The 17,545-nt window shown below is 31.5% G+C and overlaps 1 protein-coding gene across 2 annotated transcripts in view; it reads left to right on the top strand.

Annotated features, from left to right (window-relative positions):
- Positions 1–14,491: 14,491 nt before the first annotated feature.
- LOC114343917 (uncharacterized) overlaps positions 14,492–17,545 on the top strand; it is a 50,264-nt gene continuing 47,210 nt past the window's right edge. Inside the window, exon 1 of one of the 2 annotated variants that reach the window (XM_050643891.1) lies at positions 14,492–14,824. The gene's annotated coding sequence lies outside the window, so the exon portion shown is untranslated. The remainder of the gene's footprint in view (positions 14,825–17,545) is intronic. The other variant, XM_028294766.2, reaches the window with a different exon arrangement.

The raw sequence follows: 17,545 nt of genomic DNA, 5'->3' as shown, positions 1-17,545 counted from the left end.
AGTTCTGCATGGTCGAAAATCTAAAATACAACCATCTTTTGTCAAATTTTATCAATTTTATACGAGTTATGTCAAAAAATATGAATTTCGCTCAAGAGTAAAATACGTTTATTTTTCACAATATCGAAAATTGTTATGATGAAAAGTTATTTAGAACTAAAAACTATGTTTCAGTATGTAATTACATCCTTCTAATTGAAATATTCTGAACTATAAAGGTACTTTACTTTTGATCTAAATTTATTTTTTTGACATACCTCGTATAAAATTGATAAAATTTGATATAAGATGGTTGTATTTTAAATTTTAGACCATCCAGAACTTTTTGTTAAGAATCACTTTTTTTCGTAAAATTAATAATAAAAGAGTTATCAGAATTGAAATAACTGAAAAAATAATGAGATCCATAATTTCTCAAAAAATTTTATTTTCAATTAGAACGATGTAATTGCATATTAGAATATAGTTTTTAATTCCAGACAACTTTTCATAATAGCAATTTCCAATATTACGAAAAATAAAGCTACTTTACTCTTGAGTGAAATTCAAACTTTTTGACATACCTCGTATAATATTCAAAAAATTTTATATTTGATGGTTAAATCTTAGGTTTTGGACCATGCAGAGCTTTTTATAAAGAATAACTTTTTTTCGTAAAATTAATAATAAAAAAGTTTTCCATATGGATACAACTTACAGGGACATACTGTATATCAAATTTATCAAATTACCCAAAACCTAAGCTATCCACCGTTAACATTTATTTTTCAAAATTTGAATTTCTCATCTCAAAAAAACGCCAATGCCAAATTTTTATGAAATTATTTTAATTTCAAACATCCACGAAAGTTTCAAACCTGGACAGAATATTACAACCCAACAAGTTTTGACCTCTTAAACAAATTTTTACGATTTACGGATAAGTACTGCAAAATAGTTATTCCGATATTATACAGTTTTAAAAAAATACAAAAATATATAGTAGTAAATTATTAACACCAAATATAAAATAAAATCTTAATTATTTTTTCATTAATAAACAATTTTTTTTATTTTTTAGATTTATCCAAATGTTCGTTAAAAATGTAAAATTAAAATTGTATAAAAATGAATATCTCGTTAAAATAAATATTTCTTATTTGCCAAACCTTTGGTTTGGCGCCCTTTTCGGGCTGCGCCCGCGTGCGTCGCACGCGTTGCACGCCCGGTTACGGGGGCCCTGCAATAACCATTAATAATAAACAAAAAAATTTCCTTATGGGAGAATCGAACCAAGTACTAACATGTCCGTAACTAGATACACATACCGCTAGACCATGCAGACACTTGCTAGACAAGGGCGATATTAGGTATAAACAAAAACAAATAGGTAAGTAAAAATTGTAAAGAAAATTACTACATACTTAAATGTATTATAAAATTAATATATTCCTAAATTTTAGAAGAAACATTCGTAAATAGGTATTATTAATATAATATCTATTAAATATAAAATATTTTGACGTTTCACAATTTGATAATTCACTTTTAACTGCAGTGCCTTAAAATTTTTAAAGCACCGGTGCTTTAAAGTAGCATTTTTAACGCTCCTATGGAGTGCTATAAATTGCATTTTTAACACGTTTGTAGAAAAATATATTTAAAAACACAAATATATTCTTTCCACACCTTTTCTGGACTGATAAATACATAAATTAAAACATTTAGTAACGAACTCATACTGCCTGTGTGCGCATGCGCGCAGATTACTAAAATTTCACCCTCAATGGCATCGCGCCTAAAGAAGTATAACTTCAAAAATCGTCGATTACGTCATCACGCCCAGATGGATGATGTCACTAGTATGATATATAGGTATGCCAAAAAATCGTTATTTAAAAATAAAAATCGATCTGTTTCGGGAATTTTCACGAAATAATGAATTTATTCCATTTGGTTTTGCCACACTGTATAGGATTAGCCACAGTTTATTGTAATGACAATTACATTTTTACCTAAAAATATTTGACGTTTCAATTTCCACTCAAGAAATCGTTTTCAAAAAAGATTATTAAAGCAGAGAAATAGTAAGAAAAAATGTATATCCGCCAAGTTATTGTTGCGGTGGTTTATTAAAAAATCAAAAAGTTTAGGTTTGATGTACTAGCCTATGGTGTTGTAGGCAATAGCCATGCTTTGGCTGAAAAATATATGAGGGTGAACATTGTACTTTCTTCACTTTTGGCGAGCACAATAGTGCGTTTGCCTGGGTGGATGTTGTATGTCATATGATGAAATCTGATTATTCTGTGTGTTTCGTAAATTGCGAGTTTTTAATGTATAAATTGGAAATTATGTTTGTCCATTGTATGTTGCATATGTATTGTGTATGATTGAGACCTCTGTTTCACATTTTCTTGTCCGCCATTACTTGTATATTCTTGTCGTTCACTTCTTTAAGTATTGGCAATCAAAGCCTACTGCACTCCGCTGATGGGTTTGCTACACATTTTTCTTCATTTGGTAGGATGAGAGCTTCTTCTTTGATTTTTCTCGTTTTCTGTGTGATAAAAAGACCATTCAGGGTGTTCAAAAGAATTTAAAACCTACTTGCGAAGGAACTCGACTTCTGACGAAGATTCTAGATTGTCTAGTTTGGCTAGTTTTGTTTCAAATGCTGAGCTTTTCCTTTTTCATTAAAGATTTTGCAAACAAAAAAGCTAGAAAAGTGAGTGTTTAGAGTTTAGATATGAGATTTATTATGCATATGGAGTGGAGTGAGTGTCAATATTAATCACTAATCCAACTTTATCCAAATTAAGAACATGACATAGACGTTTTTCAGTTAAAGAGAATTGAACGATCTAGAAGTTTATTTGTTGTATTTTTAATATTTTTATTTTTCAGTACCGTAGCCTATTGCTATTACAGTTCATATTATTTTACTTGTTCTTTTACTTATAATGTCTTTTTAATGTCAACTCGGCTTTTTTTAGACTTTTGTTGTCCCTGTACTTTTCCCCCCGAATGAAACAAAAGTAACAATTGACTTCAATGATAACAATTAACTGCAATACTAATTTATAATATAATAATTTAAGCAATACATAATTTTACAAATAACTGCTGTTTGCTAACTTTTTGAATTATATATTTTCTATAAATATAGAAATTGTTGTTAGAGCTGTTTTGGGGTTTTAACCAAATTTGTAAACCAAGATTATTTAATTAGTGAATACAACATTTCAACCTATTTATGTACCGTATGAAAATAGAACATTAAAAAAGTAAAATTAAAATAAACGTACATATGTGTTGATATGAAATGTGGCGCTCGGAGTAATTTGGCCTAGGGCCGGAAGTACCCTAAATCCGGCACTGAAAGTCCCTTAGAATATACAAAAAGTTTCTTTTGGGTGACATACCTATTTGAAATTAAAAATCACACTAAATTTTCTCTTTTTTTGCCTTTGGTAATAATGTAATCTTTTCTGCGTTTAAATTTTTCAAAAATACTTATTAGTTTTCTCAGGATTTGAAAAAAATTGATGCATTTACATAGCATTGGACCAATATTTTGCGCCTACCACGTAACCATTTACAAATCCGTGGTAGATTTTACAAAATGTTCAAAATATCTCGATAAAATCTTATCGAAAACGTACTAAGAGGCAAAAAAGCTTTAAAAACATTGTGTTTAAATAATGGTACCAAAAAAATAATTTAATTGGAACGTACACAAAAGTTTGGGGGGGGGGGGGTTCTATAGTTTTCGATATATGAGAAAAAATCGATTTTCATTTTGTGACTTCAAAGGGCTGTAACTTTTTTTATGTGCACATTTGTACTAAGGTAAGTTAGATTCAATCGAACTATTTTTGTTCCCAAAATATGTGATTTAATTTATGACCTGCCGTTTTGTTACACCCTGTATATCCAGCTTTTGTTATGTTTCCTTCGCCGCTTTATTTTTCAAATAAGAATGTTGAATGAGAACTCGAAAATAGATTTCCTCCATGTGCGTCATTTTTCCAAACACGTCAAATTTATACAGCCGTTAAAAATATGCTAAGTAAACTCTCTCTTAACGGACACCTCTCTTCGCCGGACACCTTCTCTATACGGACGATTTTTAAAACAAAAATCATTCGGCGACATATGAACCTGTACCCTTTAACTCCCTTAGACGGACACTCTCAACAACGGACGCGGACAGTAAATGAGGGTAAATGCGGAGAGTACCAAAATGAAAAAAAATTAACATTTTTTTTGAAGCGATCACTTCTAATTTCAAATATTTTTCAATATAAATGTTTATAATACATTGATTATTTTAAATCAACAAAATTTCTACGACGTGATATTTGATACTGTTCAACACTAAGTAATAAAAATGTGTGTGTCCGTCGATAAAAGAAATGCGACACCAGGAACTCATTAAATTATTGTTTTGGCTGGAACAGGGATTTCAGAATTTTAACCAAAATGTCTTATTAAACCATTTCAATAGACGTAGGTATATTTTTGAGTGTTTTTGCAACCTGAATAATATGAGGTCCGCCAAAAAGAAGTCTTAAGTTCGAAAGAAACAGTCGATTAGGGTGCTGCATTAGATCTAGAACTAATTGTTTTCAATTGATTTTGTAAAGTGCGGTCTAAAAATATTTATGTTACTGGTAAAATTATTCAAGAAAATGCATTAGAAGTTGGAAGGGAACTAAGCGTTGATGTGAAAGCTTCTGGTGGATGGCTCGAGAAATTTGTTAGCGACATCATATATTTCCTTCAAATCTGTATGTAGCGAAGCAGCTTGTACAAGAATTCATCTGTACTCAGTAGATATATCTTAAAAACACCCTGTAATTATCTACGATAATTACTTTCAGTTATTTATGTCATCATAACAATATTACAACCTTCATTCGATTATACAAATATTGTTTTATCCTAGATCACGATTCACTAATAATTGCAGAGTCAATTATAAACACTTTTCATGGTCGATGCTGAATAGGAATTTCTAAATATATAAACAGCAAAACTATAACAAGGGAATTCTTATTATTATATGAGACATTCGTCATTCTATTTTGGTGATCAGACGTAATATTTCCACATTAAAGATAGTGTCTCTTTGTCTTCACGAGACGTTCTTTGGGTGCGGTGCTACCAGCTTATGCTCATGCGAGTGTAAATAAAACAACTCAACAAGTAAAAGCGTATCAATTATTCCACCCCTCGGATAAGGGATAACCACCCTCACCGGGAGCAGATAGCCTTAATGCCAGGGCTGTCATATGGCGATCCAAGACCAGGCGAGAACGTAAGGAACAAGCAGTCTAGAACGAGAAATGGGAAAACACGTCAATGTTCTTGCACCTCGACCACCCTAGATAACAGTGGGGTGCCTACATAAGAAGGATGGAGACATCAGGCCCGAGACGGAGATGATTATGGTATGGAAAATGGAATGGTATGGAGATGGAACTTCGTGTGGACAATGGACAATGCTATGGAACGTGCAGCGAGGACTTTTTGCGTGATACGAACACAGACCGTGTAAAAGTGGTAAGTCCATATTAGCTATTTTTATGGTATTTCCTGATTAATATAAAGTATAAAGTATAAACATTATGTGCTACCTTAATTACATTAATATATGTTTCAAGTTTACCTATTTTTACTTAATTATTCTATTCTATTACCAATATTTATCAATATACAAAGATTTTTTTTTACCCTCATATTAAGTTATTATAGGACGCAATGATACAATTTTATATGATTTTTTTTTTACATATTTATCAACGTATACTTTATCCTTGCTGACTTTTATTCATTTATTATTTGACTACTGATGTTTAGTACATTTTTGCAATTTTTTATGATTTTAATATTTGCTATCGTAAATATACCTATCAAAATAAATATACGATATATAACAAATATACGCTATATGCATAATACATTTAAATTATTATTCTAACTACTTATTTACAAGGGTTAATATAACGTTATTTATTTTTGAATTTTTTATTACCACTGCAATTTTTACATATTTTTACCATATATTGACGTATTATTTTATCTCCATATTTTTTTACTATATATCTATATACTACATATCTATATACACCGTAAGACTATCGAATTTATATTTTCGCTAAGAAGTGCAGGAGCTGAAAAAAAAATTATGTATAAATGAGTAGCAACAAAGTTACTTGGGAAGATTTTGTCAAAATAGTTGAGGAAATTGCACAAGAAATAGACAGGCAAAGCAGAAGAGTCTTAAAGAAAAAGTTCCGAAATCTAAGGACATAAAGGAAGAAGTGACGACACAGCTAATTAAAGCTTATAACAAGTTCACGCAATTGACTAGGAAAAACTGGGAAGCACTTTCGGACAAACAAAGGGAATCGTGCAACAAATATTTTGGAAAAATCAGAGACAAAGTTATACGATCATTTCAAGCAGTAAATGTGAGAACAGTGGTTCCAAGTTCAATACATCAACCAATCGACAAGGAAGTTGAAGAGGAACAAAGCGATGAGGAAATAGAAGAAGGAAAAAGCGACGAGGAAGGAGAAGAAGAAATAATTAACGACGGAATAAAAGAGGAAAAAGGTGACATAAAACAAGATATAACAATATTAAACATGGCTTTGACAATCAATGAATTTTTGAATATCGCAAGCAAGATATTGCCCAACGAGTTCGATGGAAGCGCAGGGAAATTACAACCATTTTTAGACGCATTAGAACTACTTGGAAAATTGGCAGAAGGTCATGAAGACACAGCTGTAACGCTAATAAAAACGCGACTCACCAATAAGGCTAGGAACCTAATAACCACAGAAGATACGATTCCACGGATAGCTGAAGCACTAAAGAAAGAATTAAAAGGTGATAATCCGAAGAATTTAATAGCCAAATTAGCCAAAAAAAGGCAAGGGCATAGAGATGCAGCAGTGTACGCATCTGAAGTGGAAGAGTTAGCAGAACAATTAAAAGTAGCATACATAGCGGAAGGAATGCCACTTGACTTAGCAAAGAAATATACGACGGAAGCAGTAGTAACAACAATGAAACGAAACGCTAATGCAGAGAAAGCTAAGCTAATACTGGAAGCAGGTAACTTTACATCACCGCAGGAAGTAGTATCTAAATTTTTGTCGATCGATACGACTGAAGAAAATGCACAAGGAAGAGTCTTAAATTATAGGACAAACTACGAGAATAGAGGACAGCAGCAATACAGAAGAGGATACCATAACAAATATGACAGAGGAAGAAGAAATAACTTCGGACAACGGAACGAAGGAGAAGCAACGGACAATCAACGAAATTATTCGAACAGAGGATACAGACAATTTAACAATCAAACATACAGAGGAAACCAGAGAGGCGGACGTAACAGGAACGTAAGGTTACTAGCAATAGAGGACAGTCAAGAAGAGCAAGAAAACCAGCAGTTGGGGTTTTGAATGAACAAGAAGTTGGAAGCACACAGGCAGAAATAAAATATAACATTTACAACTTCGACCTAAACCTAACGAACTTTGTACGAATGAAAACAGGAATTCTTGAAAACATAAGCACTTTTATCATAGACACAGGAGCTGACATTTCAATACTAAAATGTTCACAAGATTTTATGAAGGAACAGGTGAAACCAAACACAAAGGCGAAAATAAAAGGAGTCACTAAAGGAGAGTTGCAAACAATGGGAGAAGTTGAGACAACACTCGAAGTAAAAGGAACTCGATTCGAACACATCTTTCAATTGGTAGAACCTAACTTTCCAATTCCAACAGACGGAATCATTGGGAAAGACTTTATTTCTAACTTTCAATGTATACTAGATTACGCAAACCTTAAAATGCACATTAAAGAGGACAACGATTGTTACATTAGTACGAAAATTCTGGATAATATAGACAATGACACCATAATAATACCGCCTAGATGTGAAATTTACAGAATCGTAAAAATTTTTCAAACGTTAAAGAAAGACAGGATAGTGGAACAGCAAGAAATACAACCAGGAATATTCATAGCAAGAGCAATTATTTCAAGTAATAATCCATACATCAAAATTTTGAACACAACGTACGAAACAGTAAATGTAGACGCAAGCACAATCAGGACGTTGGATATTAAACTATTCAATATATATAGGCTAGTCAACGACAGCAAGGACAGAAAAAAAGAATTACGAGAATCACTGAAATTAGACATACCAGAATACATACGAGACAACTTAGTATCGTTATGCGAGGAATATTCAGACATATTCGCCCTAAGGCATGATATGTTAACCTGTAACAATTTCTACGAACAAAAACTAAGAGTTAAAGACCAAACTCCGGTATATATCAAGAATTATAGGACACCTCAAGCGCAAACAGAGGAATTAAATCGACAAGTACAAAACCTAAGAGACCAAGGAATCATAGAACCATCTACATCCGAGTACAACAGCCCAGTAGTACTGGTACCGAAAAAAGCTATAGATGGAGGAAAAGCATGGAGATTATGTATAGATTTTAGACAACTGAACAAGAAGATAGTTACAGACAAATTTCCATTACCAAGAATAGATTCGATATTAGATCAACTAGGAAGAGCAAAATGGTTTTCAGTTATAGACTTAATGTCAGGCTTTCACCAGATACCATTAGAAAAATCATCGAGAAAATACACATCGTTCAGCACAGAAAATGGAGCATTTCAATTTACCAGATTACCTTTTGGATTAAATGTAAGCCCAAATAGCTTTTCAAGAATGATGTCAATAGCATTTTCAGGATTAACACCAGACAAAGCATTTCTTTACATGGACGATATCGTAGTAATTGGAATATCCGAAAAACATCACTTAGACAACCTGAAAAAGACATTCGAGACATGTCGAAAATTCAATTTGAAACTTAACCCAGGAAAATGTCAATTCTTTAGAAGGGAAGTAACATATTTAGGACATGATCTTTCTCAAGAGGGAGTATCACCAGACAAAGCGAAGTATGCAGCAATTGAACAATATCCGACACCTAAGACAGCGGAAGAGACAAAGAGATTTGTAGCATTTTGCAACTATTACAGACGTTTTATTAAAAATTTTGCGGAAATATGCAGACCACTCAACAAATTATCGAGGAAAGGAGTAGAATTTTCGTGGACCGAGGAGTGTGAAAAAGCATTCAAAAAGCTTAAAGCATCTCTGACGAAACCACCAATTTTAAAATATCCTGATTTCAACAAACAGTTTATCTTAACAACAGACGCATCCAATGAGAGTTGTTCAGCAATCCTAAGTCAAGATTATAACGGAATTGACCTACCTATAGCATATGCATCAAGAAGTTTTAGTAAAGGAGAATGTAATAAACCTATAATCGTTAAGGAATTACTAGCGATTCATTGGGGAATTAATTATTTTAAATGTTATCTATATGGAGCACCAACATTCAAAGTAAAAACAGACCATAAACCTTTGACACACCTATTTGCAATGAAAGAACCAACCTCAAAACTCACGAGGATCAGATTAGACCTAGAAGAATATGACTTCGAAATAGAGTATATAACAGGGAAAAGTAACTACGCAGACAGCCTTTCAAGAATAACATTGCATCAACTAAAAAACCTATACATAGACAACGCCCATATACTAGCTATAACAAGAGCTCAAGCAAAAGAAAAGGAGAAAGAAGCAAGACAAACAAAGGCTGAAAGTGAACTCGCACTACAGCCAGAAGCCACCAAACAGACAGTAAGGAAGGTACTAAATAATTTAGAGGCGCATAGACTACCAATTTTGTCCTTTGGAGCAGAACTAATCTCACCAAGACTGAGCATTAGGGCCAAAAACAAAATAAAATGCAGCAAAAGCATAGCCACAGGATTGAATCGTTTCGATTTAAACCAAGCGTTGGTACAGCTTGATAAGCTGGCGGTAGAGAATGCAGTACGTAAAGTAAAAATATACGTAAATGATATTATTTTTAAAATGTGCACAATTGATGAATTTATTAAAGAAGGAAATAAAAAATTGAAGAATATAGAAATATACATATGTGAAGTACCAGAAACAATAAAAGATGACAAAGAAAAACACAGATTATTAGGAGAATACCATAATCACCCGATGTTCGGAGGACACGTAGGGAATAACAGACTAATTAAGAAGCTAAAGGCAAGATTCCGATGGAAAAATTTGGAAAAAGACGTAAGAAAATACGTAAAACAATGCCACAAATGTCAAATTAACAAACCGAAAAGAACACATGTCGAAGAGTTCGTGATATCGGACACATCTTCCAAACCATGGGACATAGTATACATAGATACAATAGGTCCATTCACGAGAAGTAATGAAGGTAATAAATACTGTATCACAATGTTGTGTGAACTGACAAAATACGCGGTCAGCATACCAGTGTGCAATAAAAAAGCAGAGACAATAGCAAGAGGAATCTTTGATCATTTCATACCAACATACGGACTCATGAAGCAAATAAGAACAGACCAAGGCACAGAGTATAAGAACGATTTAATGCAGGAATTAACAAAGCTATTAAAAATAGAACACAACTTTTCAACGGCATACCACCCACAGTCCATTGGAAGTTGCGAAAAACTACACAGAACGTTGAACGAGTACGTAAGAGCATTCATAGACGAAGACAGAGAAAATTGGGATGTGTGTTGCAGAATGTTCACATACTGCTACAATACAACCCCTAACGCGTATCATGGATACACACCGTTCGAACTGTTATATGGCAGGAAGGTTAACCTGCCGGAAGACCTTACACATGAGATTCAACCATGTTACAATATAGATGCCTACTACAATGAGTTACGATACAAACTACAAAGCGCACACGAGAGAGCCAGAACCTTCTTATTAAAACACAAAAAAGAGCTGCAAGAAAAGAATAAGCTCAAAGCAACACCACAACACTTTAAAATAGGAGACCTAGTCCTTGTAAAAAGGGAAGAGAATGGTAAGTTTGATAGTCTTTATGTAGGTCCTTTCACGATAACAGAAGTAAATAGCGTTAATTGTAAAATCAGAATAGAAAACAATAAAATCAAGGAAATACATAAGAATAGATTATATGCTTACAATCCGAAAACACAGTGAGTGACAAGTGTTACGAAACAATGTTGTTAAACGAACATTTTATATTATTTATGTATTTGCGTAGGCTTAGGAAGTTTGTATATAAAATAAATTTTTTTGTATTGATTACAACACAGTATGGGTTGGTAGCACGACTTGCAAATTTCCCTCCCCGTAGTCGGAAAATTCCTAAAAAGGGAAGGTGTACAAGAATTCATCTGTACTCAGTAGATATATCTTAAAAACACCCTGTAATTATCTACGATAATTACTTTCAGTTATTTATGTCATCATAACAATATTACAACCTTCATTCGATTATACAAATATTGTTATCCTAGATCACGATTCACTAATAATTGCAGAGTCAATTATAAACACTTTTCATGGTCGATGCTGAATAGGCATTTCTGAATATATAAACAGCAAAACTATAACAAGGGAATTCTTATTATTATATGAGACATTCGTCATTCTATTTTGGTGATCAGACGTAATATTTCCACATTAAAGATAGTGTCTCTTTGTCTTCACGAGACGTTCTTTGGGTGCGGTGCTACCAGCTTATGCTCATGCGAGTGTAAATAAAACAACTCAACAAGTAAAAGCGTATCAATTATTCCACCCCTCGGATAAGGGATAACCACCCTCACCGGGAGCAGATAGCCTTAATGCCAGGGCTGTCATAAGCTGCTGTAGATTTATTAGTGGTTTCTAACGGGAAGGAGAAACTGCTCACTTTAATGAGAGACGGGATCATTTTTTTAGAGTTTACAGCATTACCCAAGAAAACTTATACCCTGAAAGGAGGAAATGTCCTGGCTTCGAAACATAAGGGAATGGACAGGGATTAACGACATTCAATATATAATACACATTATCGCTAAATGTGATCGCTAACATCCAATAGTGGATTTGCATTTGAAGAAAAAGAAGAAAGGAGAAAGGTACACTGGAGGTAAGGCTTTTAAAGATAGGATCACAATTATATTTTGCACCAATATGACGGAGACCAAAGAAAGGCCATTGGTAACAGGGAACGCTAAAAATTAACGTTGGTCCAAGGTTTCACACGCAGAATAATTACCTATCGCAACTGGCTATATAAATTTGATAGAAGAATGCAGAGAGAAAATCGAAAAGTTTGTTTGTTCCTAGACAATGCTGCGTCTCATCAGTGGCGTGCTGGAACTTTTCAAGCGGCCCGGTGATTTTATAGAAAAGCGGCCTCCCATCCTCATTTTACCTTCTATTATCAGGATGTTTTATTGGGTATTTAAAAAAACAAAAAAAAAGCAAAAATATAAATTATTTTTGAATCAAACATAAAACTTTGAATTCAATGATTTTTTTCTTAATTTGCTATATTTTTTCATTTAAGAATAATAAATCTTACAAATAATAATTGGCATGTATGACAATATTGTATGCAGTAAGGCAGAAACCATAATTTCCTAAATAAATATAATATGAATTTGATGTAATTAAAGTACATGTAAAATAAAATTGAGAATTTTTCAATTATGTATGTATTAGGTTGCATTTTAGTAAATCAATTATACAAGAGAGTACAAATACAAGTACAGTGCAAATACTTTAATTTGACAATATTTAAAATGTTAATAGAACGCAATAATCTAAATATTCTTTTGCAATTATTTTATAAAATAATTACTTAACTCTCGATCAATAATTTCCGCATTAAAATAGATTTTTGAGCAAATTCGTAGATTATTTCATCATTTTTAAGCTCATACAAAGCTTATTTTTCTATAGCTATTAGCATAAAAGTGGTCTTGTGTTAAAGTACTTCTTAACCGATTTTTTATGTATTTCAATGTTGAAAAGCTTTTTTCTCAAGATACTTGTGTCAATGAAAGAGTTAATAAATGCTTTATATTATACTATTTAAATTTGGATAAGCACACTGATATAAGTTAGACTTATGCAAAACAGCGTAACAGCAAGCTATACAATATTTACACATTTTAGTACCACACGGAGGTGAGGTTTTCACGATATCAACATTGTCATTTGTGAATTCATGTTCATTATCACTTGGATTAATAATATCATCCTTCATATTTTCTGTAGGCTGAACATATTCATCATTAACTCCATCTTCTATAATCTCATTATTTTGCAAAATCCTATTTTTAATATAATCCATTTATCAGCAAAATCCATAAGTTCTTCTCTAATTGCAGTCACAGATGATAATATGGTAGGATAAAACTTTCTTAATTTTTCAGTAAATGATTTAAATGCCATCAAAATTATACCATTTTTTTATTGTATCAAAATTTCTAGGATGTAGAGTGCTTATATCATTATAAAACAATTTGATTTGTCTTGATCAAATCGCTTTTAGATACTTTCAATAATTCGGTCAAAAATGAGCAAGACGTTTTTCCATTTTTTAATTATGCAGAGTACATACATGTTTGACGGAAATTGGAAAACCATAAATATACTTGTATGTATGAAAATAAATAATATTATCTGTAGCAATCTATTTATGTATATAGACTACAGAATCTTACTCATTTACTTAAACTGTACCACACAATTAACAAAAAATTTGATTTTTTTAAATATTTTATTAATATTATTAGCAAAATTAACCGATTAGACATTAAAAAATTTTTTTTTGTTACATCTAAAAATTTTTGTGAAAACCTATTTGACCGGCCTCTCGGTGATTGCACCGATTCATTTATATGGCCAGCACGCCACTGCGTCTCATCCACAACTTGTGTTATGTAATGTTAAACTAATATTTCTATTTATATGTATATACGTACATACATACATACATAATATGTATATTGTACATGCACTTATTTTAAAAAAATCTAAGCTAACATATTTTTTTCTCTTCAACGAACGCCTCCTTTAAACGGACACTTTATGAGGAACGACCACTGTCCGTTCAAGGGAGAGTTCACTGTATGTAGCTGTATCGCGCTAAGATTTGACAAAAAGGTTAGACTTTCTGGAACTAATCAATGTTTTTTTAAGATCGCAGCGCCCTTTTTGACGAAGGAGATTAAATATTATTAGACTAGTAGACCACCAGATATTTCTAGCAAAAATGTGCTCTTGTAAAATACCTAATGTTATTTTTTTAGAAGTTACGCTATGTAAATAATGCACGTCTCTTTGTGCTGCAATACCAATATAGCGGCAACCACATCATTGTATCGTTCATCACAAGTCGGTTGACCAAACTAAACAATTAGCGTAACACTTCCTTTCATTCGTTGTAAATAAACCATCACCGTTCATTGTACTGTCCTCATATACATTTAATTGGATCTAAATACAAAAGAGCCTACACTAGACGGACGCGTCAATATTTTAGCTATTTTTAAGTTCCGTTTCAGTTACGTGATATTCAAACACCAGCACGAGACGGTGCCTTATGTTTTCTACATTTCTAGAAAATATAGGTATTTTATTAGTCACAACGCTTTCAAATCCCGCATAAATTTATGATAAGATAACGTTAAGATACCGCGACACAAAAATGTTCAGTCGGTACTATTACCAATAATAAGTAATCATCGTATACCTACTTTTGCGCGTAATTTTTTGTGTTTTGTCTACATAATTTAAGTTTACCGCGTAGGTATAGTTTGGTGCTTGATTACCCCGGAAATGATCGTCAGTATAATGTGGTGAAACTTAAAGAAAATGGTACACAATTAAGTTAAGGTAAGAATAAGATGTATGTAATATGAAATATGAAAATAATTAAAGTGTCTCACAGATTTATATCGATGTATACGAGGGTCACACCATAAATGTTAATTTTGTACGTATCTGCTAATCAAATCATTTATAGCAATTTTTTGTTTGTTATTTTTTTTAATTTCCTTCATAAATTGATGTGTTACCTTCTTAACTACTCTTAAACTTACATCTTTTAGTTCCCATTATTCTCAATACCATTTTGGGGTTTCCCCCAAAACCCACCTCACTTAAAGAACTAAACTAATATTAATTCAAAGTGTGTTATGGGTAATTGAATGTATATTTTTTTCAATGAGTACTCAAATCTAAGTATTCAAGCTGAAATAACGGGAAAACGATGCATTTTATAAAATATACCTGCCAAGCACTTGTCAAAGTACTTCGGAGTACCTATCAAATGAGTTCCAGTAGAAGTTAATAGCATCACAATTAAGCAAGTTATGATGAAAATAAGAGAACCCTTTAGAACTATTTAGGAAAAAGTGAAAAATAAAACATAAGTAGGTACGCCATTTCCACAAAAATTAATATTTTTAGTAATCCTTAGAATAATTTCTTTATATTAGCAAAAGTAATAATTTCAACAATTTTTAAGATTTAGAATGCATATTTTTGAAAAATAGATATACTTAATTTAAAAAAATCAGAAATTCTAAAATTTTTATTTTTTTTTGATACTCCAAAAATACTCATTATACGTAAAAAGTGATATATGTTTAACCAAATTTTAGTTTTTTCTGTATCAAATATTTTACCTTTTTACTATTTCTGTATGGTAAAAAATAACCGAGATAGAAACGTGTAAATCTTAAATTTTGCTGCGAGAACCATGTAACTGGGGCCATTTAACCTTTTATTTTAAAAAAAGTAGGGGGTTTAAAAGATTAAATTTAACGTGGTTTAATAACCACTAAATTTACTTTAAAATGTTTTTTAGGCAAACCTGATATCGTAAAAATTAACGAAGTAAAAAAAACAATAACTTTTTTGGAAAAATTTTTAAAAGATAAATTCTGAAAAATATTTTCTGTATAAATTTTAATGTCAAATTGTCCGAAGGCTCATTTAATAGATATTTCTAAGTATAAGTACTTCGACAAATGTTTAATAAGTTTATGTAATAAAATGCATCATTTTCCCGTTATTTAAGCTTGAATACTTGGGTACTCACCAAAAAAAATATACATTCAATTACCTACAACTCACTTATAGTTAACATTAAAAGGTTTTTCCACTAAGGAGTTTATTTGATTTTTTTTATTAGCTTCAATTTTGATATTAATAACTTTTTTGCAAAATCTTACAGTTTTTGAGTTATTTATGAAAAATCGGTTAAAAACATGCATTTTTCTTATGAAAAATGAAAATTTTCGATCTTGAATCACTCAAAAAGTTTTGAAATATTTTAATAACTTTATACAGCGTGTCTACTTGAGTTGGAAACATATGGGAAACTTTTTTATTATTAATTTTACGAAAAAAAGTTATTCTTTATAAAAAGTTCTGCATGCCCCAAAACCTAAGATTCGATTATCAGATATCAAATTTTGTCAATATTATACGAGGTATGTCAAAAAATATGAACTTCGTTTAAGAGTAAAGTACCTTTATTTCTCTCAATATCGAAAATTCTTATTATGAAAAGTTGTTTGGAAATAAAAACCAAGCTCAAATATGTAATTACATGCTTCTAATTGGAAAAAAATATTTTCCAAATTTTTCTCAAATTTATTGATACTAACTTCGTTTTTATTCATTACACATACGATAACTCTTTTATTATTACTTTTACGAAAAAAAGGTATTCTTTATAAAAATCTCTGTATGTCCTAAGACCGAAGATTCAACCAACAGATATGACATTTTATTAATTTTATACGAGTTATGTCAAAAAATATGAATTTCACTCAAGAGTAAAGTACCTTTATTTTTTACAATATTGAAAACGGTTATTAAAAAAGTTGTTTAGAATTAAAAACTATGTGTCAATATGCAATTACATCCTTCTAATTGAAATACTGTGAAATATAAAGGTGCTATAATATTGAGCGAATTTCATATTTTTTGACACACCTCGTATAAAATTAATAAAAGTTGATATATCATGGTCGTGTCTTAGATTTTAGACCATGCAAATTTTTTTATAAAGAATAACTTTTCTTCGTAAAATGAATAATAAACGAGTTATGATATTTGTAATAATTAAAAACGATGTTGGGTATCCATAAATTTGAGAAAAATATTTTTTTTTCAATAAGAAGCATGTAATTGCATATTTCATCTTAGTTTTTAATTCCAAACAACTTTTTATCATAAGAATTTTCGATATTGAGAGAAATAAAGGTACTTTACCCTTAGCCGAAATTCATATTTTTTGACATACCTTGTATAATATTGAGAAAATTTGATATCTGATAATTGAATCTTAGGTTTTGGGGCATGCAGAACTTTTTATAAAGAATAACTTTTTTTCGTAAAATTAATAATAAAAAAGTTTCCCATATGTTTCCAACTCAAGTAGACACGTTGTATAACAAATTCTGCTTAGTATTTGTCCCTTTATCGAATTATGGGGTTATTTTTAATAAAATATTTTTCACTCCTGAGACGGAGTGGCATCCACTCCCAGGGTAAAAGCGCAAGTTGGCACCATGTCACCTTTGTTTCTAGAGATATCCTCTA

This window comes from Diabrotica virgifera, chromosome 2 (assembly GCF_917563875.1).
Source record: "Diabrotica virgifera virgifera chromosome 2, PGI_DIABVI_V3a".
Taxonomy (NCBI): domain Eukaryota; kingdom Metazoa; phylum Arthropoda; class Insecta; order Coleoptera; family Chrysomelidae; genus Diabrotica; species Diabrotica virgifera.
This window is presented reverse-complemented; position numbering and strand designations above follow the sequence as displayed.